A 7,202-nucleotide genomic window follows, 5' to 3' on the forward strand; every position below is an offset into this window, starting at 1 on the left:
AAAATTATCTTTTAAAAAAAGATTTTATTTATTTGACATACAGAGAGAGAGAGCGAGCGAGCGAGCACATGCACGGGAAGAGGCAGAGGGATTGGGAGAAGCAGGCTTCCTGATGAGCAGGGAGCCTGATGTGGGCTCGATCCCATGACCCTGGGATCATGATCAGCCTAAGGCAGATGCTTAACCGACTGAGCCACCTGGGATCCCCAGAAAATATCTTGATACAAAGGAAAATGGAAGCGCACACTAAACTTACAGGCTGCAACAAAAGCAGTTCGGAGAGGGAAGTTTAAAGCAATAAATGCCTTCATTGAGGAAAAAAAAGAAAGCATGCTTCCTAAAGCAAAAGAACCCAACCAATGTCTCTTGCAAAGGAGAGGGTCAATTCTTGGGATAGCTTCCAGCTCTGGAAAATGAGCATCCTCAAGGGACCCCAGAATCCAATCACAGCATGTACACTTCTTTTATGAAGTCTCATCACAGCTCTGACCTGATTCCCACAAACTCCAATATGTTTATATTTAATATTTTCCTGTAGATGAAGAAAGCTTTTTTTTCTCACCCCCTTTGGTAACCAATGGTCTGTAAGCTGCCCCTTTGTGGGAAGGTAAGAGGCAAAGTTTTGTGGCCATGCCGGCCATCAAGGATTTCATCAGTATCCTGCACTGCTGCTGATAAACCAGTCTTGGTATAGATCTAAGGCCGGGGCAATGGGAGATAGAAACCTGGAGGGAAGTGTACCCGCAGGAGTTCTTTAATCCCTTGTCTGTGTTGCTTCTAAGTCCAGCTTGTTTGATGCTATCTCTTCATTGATTCAGAATAAGACCCACAGGGTGCCAGTTACTGACCCGGAATAAGGCAACACCTTGCACATCCTCACCTATAAGTGCATCCTCAAGTTCTTCAAATTGTTTGTCACTGTGTTTCCCAAGCCAGAGTTCATGTCTAAGTCTCTGGAAGGACTGCAGATCGGCATGTAGGCCAACACTCCCATCCCTGTGTACACGGCTCTAGGCATTCTGAATGCACTGATTCTCAGCCCTGCCGGTCGTGGATGGGAAAGCGTGTGTGGGGGACATCTACTCAGGGTTTTATGTTATCACATTGGCAGCGGAAAAGACCTACCATAACCTAGATGTGTCAGCAACCAAAGCTCTACAATGTCGATCACATTACTTTAAATGTGTCCTTGGGTGTGTGTCTGGGTAGTTCTGTCAGCTAAGTGTCTTATTCTTGGCTTTGGCTCATGTCATGATCTCGGGGTTGTGAGATTGAGCCCTGCAACAGGCTCCATGCTGAGCATGGACTCTGTTGGAGATTCTCTCCCCTTTTCCTTCTCTTTTCCTCTGCTCCTGCCACTCACATGTTTGCGCGCGCGCTCTCTCTCTCTCTCAAATAAATATATAAATAAAATATTAATATACATCCTCAAGTATTATTTGCATGAGACTCTGGAGACCATTCTCAACAGGCTCGCGGAACCAGAGATTTGCCTATCTGTAGTGGTGGATAAGAATGAGGCAGCCAAGGAAATTTTTATCACCATCTGACCTCCTTTCAGAACTTGGTGCTCACAGGCAAGGACAAAAAAATCTTGACATGGGGAAAGAGGTCAGGCAGCACCAGGAATCAGCCCTACTCACTGGCAGCCCTGGGAATCACAGATGAACTCCTGAAATCACTGTGACTATCCCCTGCCCAGAAGACCCCTATCTTCTACCTGGAAACTGGGGAAGGTACGGGAAGAGGAAGGAGAATGGATTTTCAGGTGCCCTTATCCTCACAATACTCTTGAGAAAAACTTTCAGCCTAGACCAGTCTAGCCCCTGTCCTCTCAACACAGTCCCTTTTCCAAGAAAACTATGGGTTCTGAGCCCCTAAAAAAAATTCTGGTCTCTTAGAGATTCCAGAACTTTACCCAGCCTTTAAGTCTGCCTTGGGCTCTACCCTAAGATAATAACACAACAAAACTCTTCATAAAGATATTTTTATTCACCCTGTTTCAAGCTGTATGGAAGAAGGTGAACCTGTTTGGTGACATTTCTTCCCCTAATAGGAATGGAGAGGAAGGTGGGAAGGGGAGAGGTCTTTGGGTTCCCATGCATATGTAGGGGATTAGGGATTAGGTGGAGAAGGAGTGTGAAGTGGCTAGGTTATTGCTTTTCATGGCAATCCTGACTAAAATGATAGGGACCTAAAACAACAACAAAAAAGAAAAATCACAAGTAAAAAACCTAAATTTATCCCTTAAGGAACTAGAAAAAGTAAGCCCAAAATCAGCAGAAAGAAGGAAATAACAAAAATCAGTGCAGAGACAAATGAAATAGAGTAAAAACAATAAAAAAGATCAACCAAATTAACAATTCTTTAAAAAGATAAACAAATTAGGGGCGCCTGGGTGGGTCAGTGGGTTGGGCCTCTGCCTTTGGCTCAGGTCATGATCTCAGGATCCTGGGTCATGATCTCAGGATCCTGGGATCGAGCCCGGCATCGGGCTCTCTGCTCAGCGGGGACCCTGCTTCCTCCTCTCTCTCTGCCTGCCTCTCTGCCTACCTGTGATCTCTGTCTGTCAAATAAATAAATAAAATCTTTAAAAAAAAATCTGTCATCACCTAGTCATTCATACACACTTTGGATCCCATTCCCTCACTCTCTTCCAGCTGGACTACTCTGATAGTTTACATAATCTAGAGGCTTTTTTTTTTTTAAGCAAATGTAAAATCAAGAGAGTTCCTTGACTCTGACCCATAGCTAAATACTGCCTGATTCCTATTATCCTTTTCATAGCTTACCTTCACTCACTCCAATTTTGCCTCCATCCTCGCCACTCCACCAAAAATTGCTCGTTGAAGTCTTCAGCTACCTCCTCCCTGTTTCTAAGTCAAACAGAAGCTCTTCTGTCCTTTAATTTACTCAGTGCCTCAGCAACATTTGGCCCAGCTGATAGCATGTTTGACTTTGTTCAGCCTTTCCTACTCCTGTTGCCCCTGAAAACATCCTGATCCAAACCTACTTTTTCCACTTTAGGATATATTATCACCAGCCTGGGAGGCTTCTTTAATATGTACCTTTTCTTCAACCCCTGTTAGACCATCAGCAAGACTTGCTTTTTTCCCCCCTACCTCTTAAGCATCTTTTCAATCTGTCCACTCTGGTTCCATTCCCACTGCAATTACATGAAACTAAATTGTCTCCTATTTCCCAAACAAGCCACCTACTTCCTTGCCTCAGGGCCTTTGTACATGCTGTTGCCTTGCATGGAACACTTAAACACATTCTGAGTTCCATATGGCCAAATTTCATTCTAGGGTAACAATCTTAAAAGTATTCCTAGACTCCAAGCTATTCCCAGATAATCCTGTGAGAAAAGGAGGAGACATTTCCATACCACATTCTAGATACACTCCTGATCCGTGGCCAAAACAGATGCTCAGACTCCTACTTGTTCTAATCAGAACACAAAGTCTGATATACAACCAAGTTTAAGTTCATTTCCAACCATAGCAAAATTGGCTCTGAATTTCCTCCTGGCTTTCAGTTCCTCCCATAGTAGAGGAAGAGAGTATCCAGCTTATTATTTTGAATTCAGGCTATACACTGGAAACAAACAGAACCCAGTATTTTCTAACTCCTCTAGCTCAGAGATCTATTTCTCCATCCCTTGAATCTGGTCTTGACCATGTAATTTGTCTAGGCCAATGGAACATTAGCAAATGTGAACAAGTAGGTGCTTGTAAAGTGCTTGTGCGTTGGGGGCTCCCCTTCTCTTGTTGCTTTTGGAACCCAGCCATCATATGAAGGAGACTGGGCTAGCTCGCTAGATAGGGAGACACATGGCCCAGTCAATTTCAGCTGCCCCTGCCAATCAGCTGACACGTGCATGAGATCCTCTAGGATCAGCCGCTGGCAGCCAGTGTGCCAGCTGCCCAGTTACATGAGGGAACCCAGGCAAGAAGTATACCATCCAGATGATCCCACCTTCAACTGCCAATGGCATTAGGAGCTATAAACGAGGGTTGTTTCAAGCCACTACATCTCAGTGGGGTTTGTAATGCAGCAAAAACTAACAGATACACCTCTTGAAGAAGTCTTTTTGTACTGCAGATCCAGTTATGCGACTTCCCTACTTAAAATGCTTTAATGGTTTTTCATTGATCCTGAAATACAACCCAAGTCACGTTAGCAAGGCCCACAAGAGATCCACATAGTCTGGAGGGCTCATCTCCTGCTCTGGTTCAACTCACAATGGGCTCAGCCTATCAACCTCCTGCTGCTCCTCGCGTGGTCCCAGCTCTTTCCCACCTCAAGGCTCTCGTACATACTGTTCCCTCTGTCTGGAATGCTCTTCCTGGCTCTTCACCTGCTTGACTCCCTGCTCCTCTCTCAGGTTACATCTTGAGTATTACCTGCACAGAGGGGACTCCTCTGACCAACTGTTCTTCTTTGTCCCCCAACTGAAGTATGTCTGCAGGTGAACATTCTCACGTCACCCTACTATTCTTTTTAGCAAATTCCCTGATTTGAAATAATATATTGTCTTATGTGATGATGTTTAATAGCTGCCTTCTCCAATGAGCTGTCAAGTCCATGAGAACAGGATGTCTCTGTTTTGTTCGCAAAACCAACCCTGAACCTTGCATATTACCTGTCACATAGTAATGTGGATGGATTTGGGTTTTTTAAGATTCTACTTATTTGTTTGAGAGAGAGAGAGAGAGAGAGACGGAGAGAACATAAGCAGAGGGAGAGAAAGAGGGAGAGGGAAAAGCAAACTCCCTGCTGAGCTGGGAGCCTGATGCAGGGTTGGGTCCCAGGACATGGATATCATGACCTGAGCCAAAGGCAGATGCCCATCCAACTGAGCCACCCAGCTGCCCCTGGATTTTTTTTTTTTCTTTTTGAGGGAGTTTACAATAGTAATTAACTGTGTGGGCTCTGGAGAAAAGCTGTCTGGGCTTGAATCCTACCTCTATCACTTACTGGTTGAATATCTAACTGCTTTGTGCCTCAGTTTGTCCATCTCTAAGATGGGGACAAAAATAGCACCTGCCCATTGAGTTGTTAGGTGGATTGTGTGCAATAATTATTAATTATTTCTTGCTGAACAGGTATCAGCACTGGATAACAGTGAACCAGAAGCTTCTGGTAACCAACATCTCCTTCCTATGTAGTAAGTATGAACACTGCCATGATTACATTTACATGTGCCTTCCCCATGGCTAGTTCCTCAGCCAGCGATCTGCCTCATTCTGCAAACGTACGGCTTCAAACTCTGAGTCACCTCTCCAAGATGCGTAGAGCCCCTAATCCTTGAGCACTGGCTGGATCTTGGCTTCTGCTTTAAGACTTGATTTCTCCCATAGAGCCAGACATTTGGGGTCAGAGATCAAGGTCTCCTGACTGCTGTAAGTGCCCCTCCTTATCACTTGATGATCCCCTACCTGAGCGGGGATCAGGAGCCAACAATGGTCCACCCAAGAAACAGCTCTGATGGCCCCAAGAAACAGATCGGTCACCCTTCAACACAGACGCGCGCGCGCACACACACACACATATATGACAGGAACCAGGCCATCTACCTTGTATTAGAGAGAAAAATATTTTAGAAGGGATAGTTAGTACATTTCCAATCACCAAGTCCTCAAAGGTTTGTCTTTCAGGTTCTGGACCGAAAGAAGATCTAGGTGTCCAAAAAAAATTTTTTTAAGGCGAGGGAAGCAGATCCCCTAAGAAAAGCAGTGGGGGTGGGGGGTGGGTGGGGGATGGTTGGGGGGAAAGTGATGGAGGCGCTCCTTCCATCCCCGCGCCTGCGGAACCAGCACAGCTCCGCTCCCCAAGAAGGCAGCGGAGGACTGGCGCACAGACCGGAGAGCGGCAGCTCTCCAGAGCCGGCGGGCACTTTTCTCCCGATGTGCCCAGTGCCCAATGAGGGTGCCCTGTGCATGCTAATGAGGTAGTCTAGGACAGCTTCACAAATAATTGCTCAAAGTGTTCAGTAACTTACCAGGCTGGGAGTCAGTGGGCTGCAGAATGGTGGGGCACAGCTCCTGGGGGACCCCCAGCAGAGGGGGCCTGGTCTCCAGGTATCCGGTGCTCACAGGTTAGTGCCTGCAAGATGACGGATTTTCCATTCAGTCGGGCACCAACCCAAAGACAGGGAGAGCCGGACCAAAAGGCAAAAGAGAGGAGGGGAACCTGCTTGTGTTTTTGTATTTAAATTGTTTTTGAGCCCACGTAGCCCTGGGAGTCACATGCCGCCTCCAACATCACCGGAGTCATCACATGATACAGGTCCCCCATCATGTGATAAGACAATTCTGCCTAACTTCGGCCCCCCGCCCCCGCCCCCACCTTACAGACTGACAGATAAAGTGCTTCTGGAGGAGCCCCCCCCCAACGCAAAAATCCGCGGTTGAGGGAGGAATGCAGATGGAGAGCGCTCAGAGCCCACGCAACGCTAAGATCTTGATGAATACTTAATACGCCTTTCTCGCTCCTCCTAAGCTACTGCGACTTGGAGCCGTGCCAACCTCATTTGAATTCCAGCCTTTGTGAATAACTCAAGTGTCGCCACCGTTGTTCCAGCAATTGCAGGGCGTTTGAGCTCACACCATCCTGCCTCGTTCTGGAAAGCCCAGCTCGGCTGCCTCCCCGCCCCGCAGCTTCCATGCCGCCTCATCGAGCAGCGGGAGTGGGGCGGAGGTGGGGAGACTGCGCCCGCTGAACCTTCTAGGCTTTTTTTTTTTTTTCTTCCCAGCTGCAGTAAGAGTCAGGTGGGGCCCGTCTGGCTCTCTGATTAGGCTGTCTCCTCTTTACTTGGTGATCGTAGCTCAGCTCTGTCTGCTGGAGCGAGCTCTCTCTCTCTCTCTCTGTCTGCCTGTATGCATACATTTGTTTCTCTCCTTAATCAGGATACAGTTGAACACATTTGGCTTCAAGATCTATTGGGCTCATTTCCTCCCATTACAGTAACCTCCTTTTCTCATTTATTCATTCATTCTATCAACATTTTATTAAACAAGCATTTTTTGGAGCACCTACTATGTTGAAGGTCTTGTGCTGGGTGAGGAGGAGAAGGGGAGGGAATAGAGGTTGAGGAGATGCCTAAAGGGAGGGATCTCTGTTCTTGAGGTGATTCTGTCTCTGAGGGGCAGCAGAAACACACAGGGAGGTAAGCAGATGCACACTTCAGAGTCCCCCAC

At 46.7% G+C, this 7,202-nt stretch overlaps 1 pseudogene; it reads left to right on the forward strand.

The window, feature by feature from the left end:
• The first annotated feature begins 406 nt into the window (after positions 1-406).
• Positions 407-6,416, forward strand: LOC122895479 (annotated as a pseudogene).
• The last annotated feature ends 786 nt before the right edge of the window (positions 6,417-7,202 follow it).

Source organism: Neovison vison, chromosome 14 (genome assembly GCF_020171115.1).
Source record: "Neovison vison isolate M4711 chromosome 14, ASM_NN_V1, whole genome shotgun sequence".
NCBI lineage: Eukaryota > Metazoa > Chordata > Mammalia > Carnivora > Mustelidae > Neogale > Neogale vison.